Source organism: Lissotriton helveticus, chromosome 2_1 (genome assembly GCF_964261635.1).
Source record: "Lissotriton helveticus chromosome 2_1, aLisHel1.1, whole genome shotgun sequence".
NCBI lineage: Eukaryota > Metazoa > Chordata > Amphibia > Caudata > Salamandridae > Lissotriton > Lissotriton helveticus.
The window spans coordinates 780874822-780891810 of NC_136059.1; the positions used below are offsets into that span (position 1 = coordinate 780874822).

Sequence of the window (16989 nt, forward strand, 5' to 3'; positions counted from 1 at the left end):
AGGGACCTGGTCGTGTCTTCAGGTCAAACGAATTTGGGACAAGATGCAGAAAGGAAAAGGAAAAAAGTTCCGCCGGACCCCGGGAGGTGGCCGCCTATGTCATGGGCGATCTTAGGCCACACCAGGGCAATAGTGAAGCTGCAGCAGGTGCAAATAAGCTTCAGACAGTGTTACAAGCGCTGCTCAGAACTCTCAACTATGACACCACCTCGGTGCCATCCGGATCTTGGCGCCTTGTGCTGGTTCCGGCCTATTCACACATCGGTCCGCTACTGACGCCACCTCACAGGCCAACGGGGCACCCCACGCCGACTTTCGGCGCAGCATTGTAGGATGGCCACACCAGTGCGGCAAATTGCTGGACACCACCTCGGTGCCATCCAGATCTCGGCGCGTTGTGCTGCCTTCGGCCTATTCGCCACAAGTGCGCACGCAACTCAGCTGCATAGCGAGTGAAACACCAAGGGGCGCCCCACTGCAGCCGAGGAACCTCCATCTTGGGGGCGACGCACAGCATCACATTGCTTTCCAATGCAGTCAGATCCTCAAACAGCCCCCACTGACTGACGCGAACTCACAGGCCAACGGGGCGCCCCACGCCGACTTTCGGCGCAGCATTGTAGGATGGCCACACCAGTGCGGCAAGTTGCTGGACACCACCTCGGTGCCATCCGGATCTTGGCGCGTTGTGCTGCCTTTGGCCCCATTCGCACATCAGTCCGCTACTGACGCCATCTCACAGGCTAATGGGGCGCCCCACGCCGACTTTCAGCATTGTAGGATGACCACACCAGTACAGCAACTTGCTAGACATCACCTCGGTGCCATCCGGATCTCGGCGCCCCACTGCAGATGAAGTGCCTCTCAACTATGAAACCACCACTGTGACATCCGGATCTTGGCGCGTTGTGCTGCCTTCGGCCTATTCGCACATCGGTCCGCTACTGACGCCATCTCACAGGCTAATGGGGCGACCCACGCCAAGTTTCAGCATTGTAGGATGACCACACCAACTTGCTAGACATCACCTCGGTGCCATCCGAATCTTGGCATCTCAACGCCTAGTGGTATCTTCCATACAGAAAATATTGTTACGCTACCTTTGGCCCCATTCGCACATCAGTCCGCAACTTAGACATCACCTCGGTGCCATCCGGATCTTGGCATCTCAGCGCCTTGTGGTGTCTTCTCGTCAGAAAATATTGTTGCGCTGCCTTTGGCCCCATTCGCACATCAGTCCGCTACTGACACCATCTCACAGGCCAACAGGGCGCCCCACGCCGACTTTCAGCATTGTAGGATGGCCACACCAGTGCGGCAACTTACTAGACACCACCTCGGTGCCATCCGGATCTTGGCGCGTTGTGCTGCCTTCGGCCTATTCGCACATCGGTCCGCTACTGACGCAAACTCACAGGCCAACGGGGCGCCCCACGCCGACTTTCAACATTGTAGGATGGCCACACCAGTGCTGCAACTTGCTGGACACCACCTCGGTGCCATCCGGATCTTGGCGCGTTGTGCTGCCTTCGGCCTATTCGCACATCGGTCCGCTACTGACGCCGCCTCACGTGCCAACGTATTTTCTCCGCATTTTATACCCTATGCCGCATAACAGGTCATGTGACTTGTTTATAAAACTTTTCATTGGTTCATTTTACTTTTGGTTTCCTAATGATGGAAGGCTTGATCATATGACCTAAAAACAACACTTTTCATTGGATGAAAACTTTTTTTTTTTCCAAACGATGAAAGCCCCACCTTGTTTCTGGATGTTTCAGACTGAAGCTGGCGTCAGCATGAGAGCACCACCATCTCGTAGCTCCGTCGTAGTCATTCCGCGAGCAATCATGGCAGCCGCTCCCCACCAGAAGCCTGCAGGAGTCGGGGCCCCCAAAACTTTTGATGAATTCTCAAGGCGGAGGGGACGCTTTCGAGAATGGGGTCCAAGACCTAGCAGACAAGCGTCCGATTTCCAAGGTGTCCCAGGGCCATTTCAGTGGACCAGGCCCAAAAAGGAAAGAGCCTGCCGCCATTTTGAGAGTCCTGTGACAGCCGCCTATCGCTGCACCGCAAGAGTGGGCGCAACTCAGCTGAATTGCGGCTTTTGACACAGTGGACCAAAAACGGACGGAATGGCAACTGAAACGGTAAAGGGGCGCCCCACTACAACAGATGACACACCACCTGGAGAGGCCCGTTCACGCCGCCTCCCCCGGGGCGCCCCACGCCGTTATTCGGAGCAGCATTGTAGGATACCAAAACCAGTGCGGCAACTTACTGGACATCACCTTGGTGCCATCGTTCTGCTGCCTTGGAACTATTCGCACAACAGTTTGCTACTGAAGACCCACCCCCCGCGACGCCCCACGCCGTTATTTGCTGGGTGGCAACTTACTAGACATCACTTTCGTGTCATCTAGATTTCAGCGCGTTCTGCTGCCTTGGAACTATTCGCACAACAGTTTGCTACTGATGACCCGCCCCACACCGGAAATCTGGACGTTGTGCTGCGTTGGGACTATTCGCACAGCCGACCGCTACTTCGTTGTTTTTCCCTAAAAATGTTTATATGTTATTACTATTTTTGTTTTCTTGTATATATTTATAAATTATTAAAGTTTTATAATCTTACTACTTTGTCGGAGTGCTATATATTTTTAATGTGACACATAATTGTAAAAACTTTGATGTACAAAGAGTCATCCCTGGAATCTTCCGCTTCACGCTCGGTCCCCTCCCCAATCACAATACAGGATGGTTTTCAGATAATAGCAACGCTTCTGCTGTGACGGATCTCATCGAGTGTGGGCCTTGATCTACTATAACTCCTTTGAAGAGGGGTGAATCTTTACAGCTGTGGCCATAAACTACATCTGCAGGGCTAGCTGATACCCTAGGACCAGCCTGGACAATCGGACACAGAGGAAAAGGAGTGTCAGAGGGTGCAGTAGTGAATAGGGCGAAAGGGAGGTGTCGGGCGGGCACAGGGTGTGATTCTCAGGAAAGAGCAGCGCAGATGGGGGGAGGTTTATTACCCATGCATAAGACAGAGAGCGGGGGTGACCACTGCCTGGGGGAGATGCTTGCGAGGGTGGGGAGCCATGCTAAGGATCGACAGCGTGCACAGAGTGGGTCTGGTCAAGGCATCTAAAATGGCTGCCGTGCACGACAAAAGTGTGGCATTTGAAAAAAGACAAGATGGCGCAGACAATGTTTTTCAACACTTCCTGATTTCCTTCGAATCGAACGTTAACAGACGTTGGGGCATATTACCAAAGTTAAGCGATATTTATCCCTAACGATGCATTGCAAAGATTTTTTTACCGTCAGAAATTATCGCAGATAAACCTTGCTATTATCAAAGTTTATCGCAAATACGATAAAAACCGACCGCAATGCATTAATATCGCTGAAAACTCAGCGATATTCATGCATTACCGAGCTAATCCTCTTAGCCATGTTATCCACCTCCCATAGGATAACATGGCTAAGAACTGCTCAGGGCAGCTGTTACTTTTTGGAGATATTCGCGCTTATCTCGAATATTTCCAAAAGTTGATAATAGGAGATAGCGATGTTAGCGACTGTTTCCAGTCGCTAACATCTTGGCATGCCCACTTTGCATGTCATTAGTGATAAATATCACTCACATGCAAAGTGGGGCCCAAGATGGTCGCTATCTCCTACTAGCCGTCGCTAACTGGTGTTAGCAACAGCTAGGTAATACAGATATAATTTTATCTCCGCGAAGCGGAGCGCTGTTACAGATATATATCTTGTTTTTGAACGTTAATTTCTCAAAATGCACTGAAGCACATATATTGAGACCTAGCAAAGGCACATCGGGCTACCAGTCCCTAATATTTTACCAAGTTTCGTGCAAATCCATTCAGCCGTTCGATTATTATTATTATTTATTTTTTTTGCCCCGCGGGGCCCTTTTAAAACCTCCACATCAAACCTAGGGGATCAGCGAGGATCTACTATGCCCCCTTATGGTCATTTGCCCCTTCGCTTTGGCCTCCTCTTGTCTCTCGATCCTACCGAGAGACAAGATGGCGGCCGCTACGGACTGTTTGGAATGTTTACAGACACCGGAGAGCCAATCAGCTTCGCTTCGCAAAGCTCCGTAACGCGAAAAGTACGCGAAGCGGTGCGCTGTTACAGATATATATCTTTTTTTGAACGTTAATTTCTCAAAATCCACTGAAGCACATATATTGAGACCTAGCAAAGGCACATCGGGCTACCAGTCCCTACAATTTTGCCAAGTTTCGTGCAAATCCATTCAGCCGTAAGATTATTATTATAATTTTTTTTTTTTGCCCCGCGGGGCCCTTTTAAAACCTCCACATCAAACCTAGGGGGTCAGCGAGGATCTACTATTCCCCCTTATGGTCATTTACCCCTTCGCTTTGGCCTCCTCTTGTCTCTCGATCCTACCGAGAGACAAGATGGCGGCCACTACGGACTGTTTGCGGCCACTACGGACTGTTTGGAATGTTGACAGACGCCGGAGAACCAATCAGCTTCGCTTCACAAAGCTCCGTTGCGCGAAAAGTACGCGTCCTAGGCCGCTGCCCGGTCCGCGCTTACAGATATATATCTTTTTTTAAACGTTAATTTCTCAAAATCCACTGGAGCACATATATTGAGACCTACAAAAGGCACATCGGGCTACCAGTCCCTACAATTTTGCCAAGTTTCGTGCAAATCCATTCAGCCGTTCGGTCTAAAAGTGAGGCCAACCGCCCTATGGAAATTAACATGGGAAAAACGCGTTTTGGGACCCCCCTTTTTTCTCGGCCCCCCCTTGACGAACCCCCCCCCCCAAATTTTCAAAGGCTGCTCAGAAACAAAATGTGCCATTTTCCTGAAAATTTCAGCCAATTCCGTCCACAAACGGCAAAGTTATTAGACATAGAATTTTCAAAAATCCCATAGAGAAAAAATCCTAACTATATATACCTACTGGCGACCGCCAGTAGGTAATATATATATATATATATATATACGTTTAGTAAGCTTAAAAGGTTTTGGCTAAAGTCAGAGCTACTAAAGGAAAAACATCAGAATGCAAGCAGGTCACCACAGTTTTCCTATGCGCAATAGATCTCCAAAGACACATATTTCTGCCTTCCAGTAGCAAAACTTCAAAGGAAGTACTTGAGGTTTCTGGTAGCCAATCTACACTTTAAATACTCAGAGCTAACTTTCAGGCTGAAGTCAGCCCTTCGCGCATTCTCGAAGTGCTTGATAGTTATGGCAGCACATGAGTGAGAAAAAAGGGGACTATTCATATACCCCTAATTGGACAATTGGCTTCTCAAGACTCATAGTCTCTGGAAACTGATACAAGATTTTGGGGAAATAGTCTCCGTCCTCAGAAGACTAGGTTTCCAAATAAACAGACAAAAATCAGGAATGACTCCAATGCAATGCCTTTCTTATCTAGGGTTCACTATCAACTCCCTCAAGTGAAAAGTATTTTCATTAGAGGAGAGACATTTCCAATCAAATAACAGATGTCATCTATTACTAAACAATTTTGCCACAGCCTGTCAAATGTACTTGCTTCTAAGCTCTATGGCTTTCTTCATCTCTGTTGTCCCAAATGCAAGGTTACATATGAGGCAATTCCAGCAATGCCCGGGACGATCAGTAGTCTCATAGGCTCAACAACTGGGAGCACAAGTTGGATATTTTAGTTTCAGCAAGACCTTCTCTGACGTGGTGGTGCAGACAGACAAATGTTTTGAAAGGTGTTCCTTCCCAACCACAGACACCACTAAAAGCTATTGTCACAGATGATCTCTGTTAGGGTGGAAGCTCATGTAGATGATTTACTTGTCCATCCAGAGTCATTAGACCGAGAAAGAGAGCTCATATTGCATCCGTTATCTCGAATTACGACAGTCCACCTATCCCTAAAAGCATTTCCTCCGTCCATGTGATCAGGCAGCAGTCTGATCCAGAGAGACAACTCCAATACTATGCACTACCTCAACAGCAGGGAGGCACCCAATGAATCTGTAATTGGAGGCTTGGGCAGTCTGGCACTGGGCTTTAGCAAGAGGTCTCACGCTGAAGGCAGTCACATCCTGGATATGCAAAACCAACAAGCAGACTTTCTCAGTTGCTTTTTCCAAAAACAACTACAAGTGGATTTTAGAGGGACCTATTTGCGACAGCCCAAAACAAAAAAATGCCAAGACCTTGCATCCCAGGCTCAAGAACCAAGATCAGTTGGCAATGCTTTTTTAAAAATACTGCTCAAAGATATTTCTCTATGCTTTTCCACAAATTCCACTCATCCCAAAAGTGCTAGTGAAATGTTGGAAAACTCAGTCCAGCATGATTCTAATCACACCAAACTGGTCAAGACGGTTGTGGTGCCCAGATTGCCTCCAGATGTCAGTCACCCCTAAAAAGAAACTGCCACTCAAACTGAGCCTCCTCACCAGACTTTAGGGGCAAATTTAACAACCAAATTATAACAGTGTTGAATTTGGCAGCATAGCTTTTTAAGTCAGACAGTGGAGACACCTGCATGTTATACCTGTTTGTATAGAGATTCTGAAGGGGATAAAACAACCCTTCAACAAGGACTTGGTCTGCAGTTATGTGGAAAAGATTTTGCATATGGTGCATCAGTAACAGCCATAATCCAATTTCATGCTAGGAGAATGTAATCTACCTGTATCTCTTCTATATGTCTCAGTCAAAATTACCTTTCCCCCCTGCAAATATATATCTGGCTGCGATCACAGCTTATAAGAAATCACCAGAACAGATTTATTTGTGCAAAATACAAGTGTTCCCTCTTATAAGAAAAATATTGTCTCCTTGGGATCTCGAACTGGTCCTGTCCACACTATGTCCTCTTTAGGAGCCAATACACAGAGCTACATTGCATCATTTGTCTTGGGCAACTGTGTTTTTGTATAGCAATTACCTCTGCTAGAAGAGTAAGTGAAAATTCAGGCACCAAAGGTAGAATCATGCATCATATTTCATGGAGAGTAGTCAAGAGGACGCATCCATTCCAAATTAGTTTCTGAAATTCATATAAATTACTCCGTAACTTTATCTGTACATTTTCCTACTCTATCCATTCTAGTGGAAAGGTCAGTTTGGAAGTCTAACTAAATGTTTGTTAATTGCGGTCATACCCGACCGTCATGGCTTTGTCGCGTCTTAATAGCCCATTTACAGATGAACTGTAGCTTGCATTTCTTTATGCTATCAAGTAGCTCAAAAGCCACTTCCAGGTAGACCCATTCAACTAGAGGTAAAACAGCAACAACAGCATGGCTTAAGAATGCCCACCTAGCTGATATCTGCAAGCTGCCACTTGGAAATCAGTACACACTTTCGCAAAGCACTGTTGCTTAGATTCATAAACATAGGCTGACCTTAGAGTAGGTCATGCACCCAAAAAAAATCTATTTGAGTAAGGATGAGCTACTATACATAAAAGTAATATTTTCTTATGAAATTGATTTCACCTGCCCAAGAGTCAAACAACTTTTAGTGGCTTGATATTCTATTCTAAAGTTTGACCATCAGTGAAGATCCTTTGAAGCAGAAATTATTTTTACTTTTAATCCTGGTAACACATCGTAGGTTTTTTCACTGATGTCATAAATGACCCACCTGGGTTATCTTGGCTGTCAGAAATTCAGTTTCATTTTCCTTTCGGGTTATATTCATAAATTGTCCTCACCATAAAAAAATGTGTGCCTGAGGAAGGCAACTACCAGTGAGGTGCATCATGGCAAGCTCCAAGACTGTTAAATGCACTGCAGTATTTCTCTCCACAACTTCATCATTTCAACCTCTCAGATTGAATTTTTCATGCAATCTTAGACAGTTTTATATGTTTAACTTTTTAAATGCTACAGTGCAATTTTAAAAAGGACTTTTTGAGCATATTTCTGTCCACATTTTAGAAAGACATTTTGCCTTGCATAGTGTTAGACCTGTCAGCCTTGGGGGTGCGGGGGGGGGGTCTTCACCCCAACCCTCCCCATCCTTTTTGCCTTCCTCTCCAATTTACGTGCTGATCTCGTTTTTGCTGACCTTAAGACTCTATACACTTTACCAATGCTAGCCAGTGCAAAAGTGCTTCTGCTCTCCTCTCTAACCATGATAATATTGGCTTATTCCCATTTGGCATAGTTAATTTACTTATAAATCCCTAGTAATGTGCATTACATGTGCCCAAGGCTTTTAATTTAAATGCCGCTATTGGACCTGCAGCAGTGATTGTGCTACCCACTTAAGTAGCCCTTTAAACATGTCTCCGGCCTACCATTGCAGAACCTGTGTATAGTTTTAAACTGCCATTTCAACCTGGTAAAATCTTTTGCCAGACTCAAACCTTCCTATTTAATACGTACAGGTCACCCCTAGGGTTGGCCCTTGACAGCCCAGAGGGCTGTGTGCGATATATTTTAAAAAGTAGGAAATGTACTTTTAAGTTTTGTCCTGGTATTGAAAGACTCTTGCATTTGTTTTTCACTACTGCAAGGCATAGCTCTCACACAGTATAACATTTGAGTTGCCTTATTCAAGTTTATAAGTGTCATTTCCAAATGGGAAGATAGGATCAGTTCATGTTTAGTATCTCTAGAATCACAATTTAAAAATAACTTATGGTGAAGTCCAATTTCAAATTGCATTTCTGAAAATGCCACTTGTAGAAAGTTGGGATTTTCCTGCCATGTCAATTTAGTGCCTGTAGCCTGTCTCTGTTCACGTGACTGGGTATAGCTGACAGTTGAGATTTGTGTATTCCGTCTAGACAGACACATACTATAGGGAGCTTAGGTGAGCCTGGGTGGGCCATCACTGTCTGGATGGGAGGGAGGTGCTCGGCACAGCCACACTTACACCGGAATAGGCTGTGTCCTGCCTCAACACAAAGGGCTGTATACCCTCTTTGGTTAGTCCGGGGCCAGGGGAGGGAAGGCAGTATGCCTGGGGACTTAGTAGGCAACCTCTAGAAGCTTATTCCTCACTTTAAAGGCACAACTGTGTATAAATACTGGACCTCAGACCCTTAAAATCTTCAGTACACTTCTGGACCGGTAAAGGCTCTACCAGGAAGGACTGCTGTGCTGCTACAAGGCCCATCAGTCTGCTGGACTGCTGCTCTGAAGGAACTGCTTCACTGTTGTACTGACCTGCTGCCTTCTTGACTTGGGAATAAGAACTGGACATGTCTGCTTGCCTCCTGATCTGAGCCTTATAAACATAAAAGGCTCCCCAACAGCTCCTGGACCTGTCTGTGCGGGTTCCTGACCCCCAACCTGTGCCTCTCAGGTCCTGGACCCTTGGTGTGGCTCAGTCTCTTCGCTATTGCGAGCAGTCCTATTCGCACCGGAATTCAGTGTGAGCCACCGCAAACGCATCTCTTCACATAGCCAGCATTGATCGCCCGCAGAGGACCATGAACCACCAGCTCACACATCTACAACACCTGGCCTGCTCTTTGCACCACACCGATCACCACCTGGGATGCTCTCTTTGTTCCCCGCGCCCCTCTCAAACAGAAACCGGACTCTTGTCACAAAACTTGAGAAGGTAAATCTTCAGCTGGACTAATCGGGGACTGTATCTGACCAGCGTTCCATCGCAGTCGGCCCAAATGTTTGATTTGTACTCAGTCCAGCACAGTTTCTGCTTTATACTTTTAGGTTCTAATATTCTTCAGAAATTCATAACGCCGGTTCTACTAATTGGTTTTTTGTCGTTATGGTCTACTTTTATTTATTAACCTAAGCTTTATTTTCATGACCTGTTGTGGGGACCTTTTTGTGTGGTGTTTTCATTGTTATACTGTTGGAAGTGTTGCACAAATACTTTACACATTGCTTCGAAGTTAAGCCGGAGTGCTCTGTGCCAAGCTACAAGGGGGTTGAGCACAAGTTTATGTAGGGTTGCTTGTGCCTTACCCTGACTAGGTTTGTGATTGTGATTGCTGCTTGACCATGACTCATTCCATAGTCAATCAGTAACCGGATTTCTAACAGAGTCATCTGAAGAGTGCAATAGCTAAACACATGAGTACATGTCAAAAGGGAGACTGGAGAGCGATGTGTTTCTATGGAATAAAGATGATGCCACAAGGAGATCGAGGTGGGAATCGTGTCCGAAAGGTGCGTCAAATTGAATCACGTCTGATTATAAAATTCAGGACAAAATACCCTGGCGGTTTTAATAATGACGAACAACTTTATGTTCATTTGGAATACATTTTCTCTCATTTTGGACAATCCTCAAGAATTCTGTTGAAATTTAATGTTATAAAATATACATCGAGAAAGAGGGTACTATACCCGGAACTACGATACCTTAACAATAGCCTCATACATGTATGGAATGCCGCTGGGTTCTAAACCAGAAGTTAACAAAATACATGAGTAACATAAGGATGAACATGTATAATAATGACAAAAGGCGCAATTGTCTTTCTGTAAAAAGTGTTAAGTTGTTTGAAATTCTGATAAGCTACAAATCCCACAATGCCACTTAGAGGCAAATGTGGATATATAAGTGGAAATTAAAGAAGGACTTACTAACCGTGAAAAAAGCCTGTTGGGGCTGAAACGCGTTGGTGGGGGAGAGCTTATCAATAAATAAGCTAAAACCATTATGGAGTGCCGCATCCTTTGTTAAAAAACAAATATATATATATATATATATATATATATATATATATATATATATATATATATATATATATATATATATTCACTGAAAAATCCATAGGTTTCAGGCCTTATATAGTTAGGAATTAGCATTTAAAAAACCTTTGAAATTCACTGAAAAAACCATAGGTTTCAGGCCTTATATAGTTAGGGATCAGCATTTAAAAAACCTTTGAAATTCACTGAAAAAACCATAGGTTTCAGGCCTTATATAGTTAGGAATTAGCATTTAAAAAAACCCTTTGAAATTCACTGAAAAAACCATAGGTTTCAGGAGTTATATAGTTAGGAATTAGTTTTTAAAAAAACTTTGAAATTCACTCAAAAAACTATAAGTTTTAGTGGTGTTAATGTTAGCTGGACATTTTACTCCTACAAAACCAATGAAATTGCTCCTATATAGTTAGTTGTACTAACTATATTTCGCGCACCCGTAATCCACTGCTGATGATGTCACATATTAGATCATTCATGACATGGTCAGTGACATCACTGATGACATCTCAAATGACATCACTGATGACATCATCCAGTGAATGTGGTTTGCTTCGTTATTTAAATATGCATTATATATATATAGCAATTTACATTGAAGAATGAGTGGATATATATAAATAAATATTTGGATGGAGGATTTAGTAGCAGTGTAATTGACTGTTTACTTGACCAATTTATAATGTCTCACTAAATATAGTGGATAGTGACTAAACTGCGTGAATATCTGTATCACTTTGTCAGTTGTTGTGTAAACTGATTCTACAGTTGGTTACTAGCTATGTGAAAGTCTATATTAGTTATTGATTAGTTAACTGAGTATTTGTATGGGAGTGTGAAAGTGTGTGTGGTTCGGTGGGGGTGTGTGTGACTGTCCAAAGATGTGTGAATAGTTGATTCAGTAGATATATGAAGTTAAAACTACATGTTCTAACAGTTTGGGTGAGGGAATCTCTTTATGGGTGTGGTGATGAGCAAATATATTTCTCAAAGGTACAGGTCCAAAAAACTAGAAAAATAAAAGACAGTGTATGTGTCAGTTGTTGTATATAAATAAGTATACATAAGACACAATGATTGTGTGAGTGACTGTATGGATAACTGTATACTTGTAATAATGATTTTATAATTCACTAAGTATGACTTACTATCTAAATGAATAGAAGAAGTGGTGTTTGTATAAGTGTTTTACTAAGTAAATATGTAAGTATGATCCATTGTTTGCATAAGTGAGTAGGATGACTTCATATGTGAATAGGATGCGTGCTGTTGTTTAATGTAGATATAGATGTATAAGTATTCTTGATAGTGTTCTATTGTTCATTGACAGCATGTATGAGTGAATCCATAGGTAAGTGATTAGATGTGTGTATACATCTATGAATCACTGAGTGGATTTTTAGATATTTGTATTGCTGTGACAATGGATTTAAATACGATACTCTGTATTTTACAAACAGTGATGAAAAATTGTAATAGTGTATGAAAAAATGTATTTGATTGTCACGTGGATGATGTCATCAGTGATGTCATTTGAGATGTCATCAGTGATGTCACTGACCATGTCATGAATGATCTAATATGTGACATCATCAGCAGTTAATTGCGGGTGCGCGAAATATAGTTAGTACAACTAACTATTTAGGAGCAATTTCATTGGTTTTGTATGAGTAAAATGTCCAGCTAACTATAACACCACTAAAACTTATAGTTTTTTTAGTGAATTTCAAAGGTTTTTTAAAAACTAATTCCTAACTATATAACTCCTGAAACCTATGGTTTTTTCAGTGAATTTCAAAGGTTTTTTTAAATGCTAATTCCTAACTATATAAGGCCTGAAACCTATGGTTTTTTCAGTGAATTTCAAAGGTTTTTTAAATGCTAATTCCTAACTATATAAGGCCTGAAACCTATGGTTTTTTCAGTGAATTTCAAAGGTTTTTTAAATGCTAATTCCTAACTATATAAGGCCTGAAACCTATGGTTTTTTCAGTGTTTTAAAAAAAAAAATTGATTGGTTCACTGGCTTATTAAGTTTATCTTAGTGAATACATATATTAGCGAGTAATGTTTAAATATTTAAATATATGCATGAGTGATGTAATATGTGACGTCATCAGCAGTGCATTGCAGACGTGCAAGTTATAGTGAGTCCAACTAACTATAACGTGGGAATTTCAATGGTTTTATGCGAGTAAAATTTCCAGCTAACTATAACTGGTGTGAAACCTATGGTTTTTTCAATGAATTTCAAAGGTTTTTTAAATGCTAATTCCTAACTATAACTGGTGTGTAACCTATGGTTTTTTCAGTGAATATATATATATATCAAATTTCTATGGCAAAATGAAACCCCTCATTTTGTTCCTTTTCAAATTAAATGTATTAAGTGTTACCACTTTATTCCAATCAAGATGACTTCAGGTGTGCCATACTTTTGTCATAAGTAAGACTGTTAGCGTTCTAGTTGTTCTTCAGAACACTCTGGGACATTCTGTCATTGGGCTATAGTTGGGCTACATCTGGCTGATATTTGGGCTACATTTGGGCTCTTTTGTCTCTGGTGGCCTTCTTGGGAGACTGCATATCAGATTTGTTTTAATGAAATATAAGAGGATTTGAGAAGTCACTCAAAATGTGCCCTAATTTTTCTTTCTTCAGCACTAATCATAATTTCTATGGCAAAATGAACCCCCTCATTTTGTTCCTTTGCAAATTAAATGTTTTAAGTGTTAACACTTTATTCCAATCAAGATGACTTCAGGTGTGCCATACTTTTGTCATAAGTAAGACTGTTAGCGCTCTAGTTGTTCTTTAGAACACTCTGGGACATTCTGTCATTGGGCTATAGTTTGGCTACATCTGGCTGATATTTGGGCTACATTTGTTTTTTTTTGTCTCTGGTGGTCATCTTTGGGCTACATTGGGCTACATTTGGGCTCTAACATATATGTAGCCCAATATATATTTTTTCAAAGTTAATTTTCGTAAAAACCACTGGAGCACATATCTTGAGACATAGCAAAGGCACATCGGGCTACCAGTCCCTACAATTTTGCCAAGTTTTGTGGAAATCCATTCAGCCGTTCGGGCTAAAAGTGAGTCCAACCGCCCTATGGAAATTAACATTGGGAAAACACGTTTTGGGACCCCCCCTTTTATCTCGGCCCCTGCTTGATGAATCCCCCCCACACTTTCAGGGAAGGAGCGGTGCGCCGCGAGGCAAAGTTAAGGAAAATTTCAGGAAGATACCTCAACCGGCGCCAAAGTTATTCCCAATAGAATGTTGCGATTTCCCTATGGAAAACAATCCTAACTATATATACCTACTGGCTATCGCCAGTAGGTAATAAAATTTCTATGGCAAAATGAAACCCCTCATTTTGTTCCTTTTCAAATTAAATGTATTAAGTGTTACCACTTTATTCGAATTAAGATGACTTCAGGTGTGCCATACTTTTGTCATAAGTAAGACTGTTAGCGTTCTAGTTGTTCTTTAGAACACTCTGGGACATTCTGTCATTGGGCTATAGTTGGGCTCCATCTGGCTGATATTTGGGCTCTTTTGTCTCTGGTGGCCATCTTGGGAGACTGAATATCAGAATTTTTTTAATGAAATATAAGAGGATTTAAGAAGTCACTCAAAATGTGCCCTAATTTTTCTTTCTTCAGCACTAATCATAATTTCTATGGCAAAATGAAACCCCTCATTTTGTTCCTTTGCAAATTAAATGTTTTAAGTGTTAACACTTTATTCCAATCAAGATGACTTCAGGTGTGCCATACTTTTGTCATAAGTAAGACTGTTAGCGCTCTAGTTGTTCTTTAGAACACTCTGGGACATTCTGTCATTGGGCTATAGTTGGGCTACATCTGGCTGATATTTGGGCTACATTTGGTTTTGTTTGTCTCTGGTGGCCCCATCTTTGGGCTACATTGGGCTACATTTGGGCTCTAACATATATATAGCCCAATGTAGCCCAGTATATATTTTTTCAAAGTTAATTTTCGTAAAAACCACTGGAGCACATATCTTGAGACATAGCAAAGGCACATCGGGCTACCAGTCTCTACATATTTGCCAAGTTTGGTGGAAAACCATTCAGCCGTTCGGGCTAAAAGTGAGTCCAACCGCCCTATGGAAATTAACATGGGGAAAACACGTTTTGGGACCCCCCTTTTATCTCGGCCCTCGCTTGACGAATCCCCCCATACTTTCAGGGAAGGAGCGGAGCGCCGCGAGGCAAAGTTAAGGAAAATTTCAGGAAGATTCCTCAACCGGCGCCAAAGTTATTCCCAATAGAATGTTGCGATTTCCCTATGGAAAACAATCCTAACTATATATACCTACTGGCTATCGCCAGTAGGTAATATATATTACCTACTGGCGGTCGCCAGTAGGTAGTTATAGTTAGGATTGTTTTCCATAGGAAATCCGCAACATTCTATTGGGAATAACTTTGGCGCCGGTGGACGAATCTTCGCGAATTTCTCAAAGAAGATGGCCCGCTCCGCTTTGCTCCTTCCCTGAAAGTTTGGGGGGGGGGATTCGTCAAGCGGGGGCCGAGATATTTGGTGGGGTCCCAAAACGTGTTTTCCCCATGTTAATTTCCATAGGGCGGTTGGACTCACTTTTAGCCCGAACGGCTGAATGGATTTCCACCAAACTTGGTAAAATTGTCGGGACTGGTAGCCCGATTTGCCTTTGCTATGTCTCAAGATATGTGCTCCCGTGGATTTTGAGTAATTTAGGTTAAAAAAATATATATATATCTATAAGCGCGCCCCGGTACGCGCACCTCTACAGATGATACCATCCAAACATCTATCAAATCCACTTATCGAATGCAGAGAGTCACTTTACGGCTTGGAAGTGATAAGAAGCCTGTAAAAAGATTAGACAAGAGAACTGTGTTCACCTGTTGTGTCACTCTTAGACAGTCCAACATTTCCCCTATCTAGGGCTAAACTAGTAGGATAAATTCTAAGCAGCAGAGAGCTGATCCAAGTTGGACATCTATTTACATACCACATTTCAGACTATTTTAGGGCAACTTGTTCACTTCACCCTGAGATGGCTGCATATATTATAGGCTAAAATATGCATTGTGCTCTGCTTACTCTACATTCAACATTTTACCCTTAAAATGAATCCCTTTAACAAGCATTATACGCACAACTACAGCCTCTGGTTGGGTAACAAGATTCTACAGCCTTTAACAGACTGTACCACTACAATACATCTAACCTGCAGGGCATGGGGAACTAATTTGGATCTTCATATTATTGATGAGTGCTGGAAGCACTGAACACCTATAACTAATCAGATGGGAGAGCTGTCTTCTGGGACTGTACTGCACTCATAGGAAGCACAGGGTGACCTCCTGCTTCCTTGACCTAATATTTATAGTGGCCAAGCGGCTTATTACTTGAAGTTGTAAATTCCCCACACCCCCACAGTTTGTGGCCTGGAAACGCGCTATGGTTACTTGGGCACAAGCCGAAAGCATGGCCTGCATAGAGAAGACACGCTTTGCTTGCAAAAATATCCTATTGCCAGTTACTGGGACACCATATTAACTGACTTAAAAACTACCAGTACAGACGAATCGTCATTCACCACTGACACTGTAGCAGGAGCCTAAATCCGGTAGGCTACAGGTGTGGACTAAAACCTTTTTGTTATCTTCATTATTGGGTCCCCACCTATACCCATTCCTCGATGATCTTGGTGCAAATATCCCGCATAGCACTGGTCAGTCATGGAGGGTGGGTAGAGCAATCTTAGGTTATACATCTGCATGGTCTGCTGTGTTCTTGAATTAGAGTTCTTATTGTTTAACGGTTGCAAAAGTATGAATCTGTGTAAAGTAATCTATCTGATGACTTATTTAAGGAACAGTCCTGCTACTGACTAGCTGGGGGCATACCACTGTATCCATTCAACAGATGTTTTCACTTTGTATTCCATGCATATATGTATTGTTTCTTAGGGGTTCAGCAACGCTCGCTTACAACTACAATATACATGTACAGTTTACACTTCGTGCCCAGTGCATTGCCCTGCTTGCTTTCATGTTCATATTACTTTGTACCATGCGAATCAGCACTTGAATAATTAGTGAAATGTGTACTTGGCAACATGAAACATAAAAACTTTTTTTTAAATAAAACGATTCGAACAAAAAAATTGAGTATTGGAAATTTGCTAGAATATTAAATCTAAACACAGATACTTATATTACATTCATAATCTGTTGCATTTAAAATCTCTATC

At 42.4% G+C, this 16989-nt stretch overlaps 1 protein-coding gene across 1 annotated transcript in view; it reads left to right on the top strand.

Annotated features, from left to right (window-relative positions):
- The window catches only part of WDR36 (WD repeat domain 36), a 433115-nt gene that overhangs the window by 415010 nt on the left and 1116 nt on the right, over positions 1–16989 (top strand). The gene's annotated exons all lie outside the window — the stretch shown is intronic.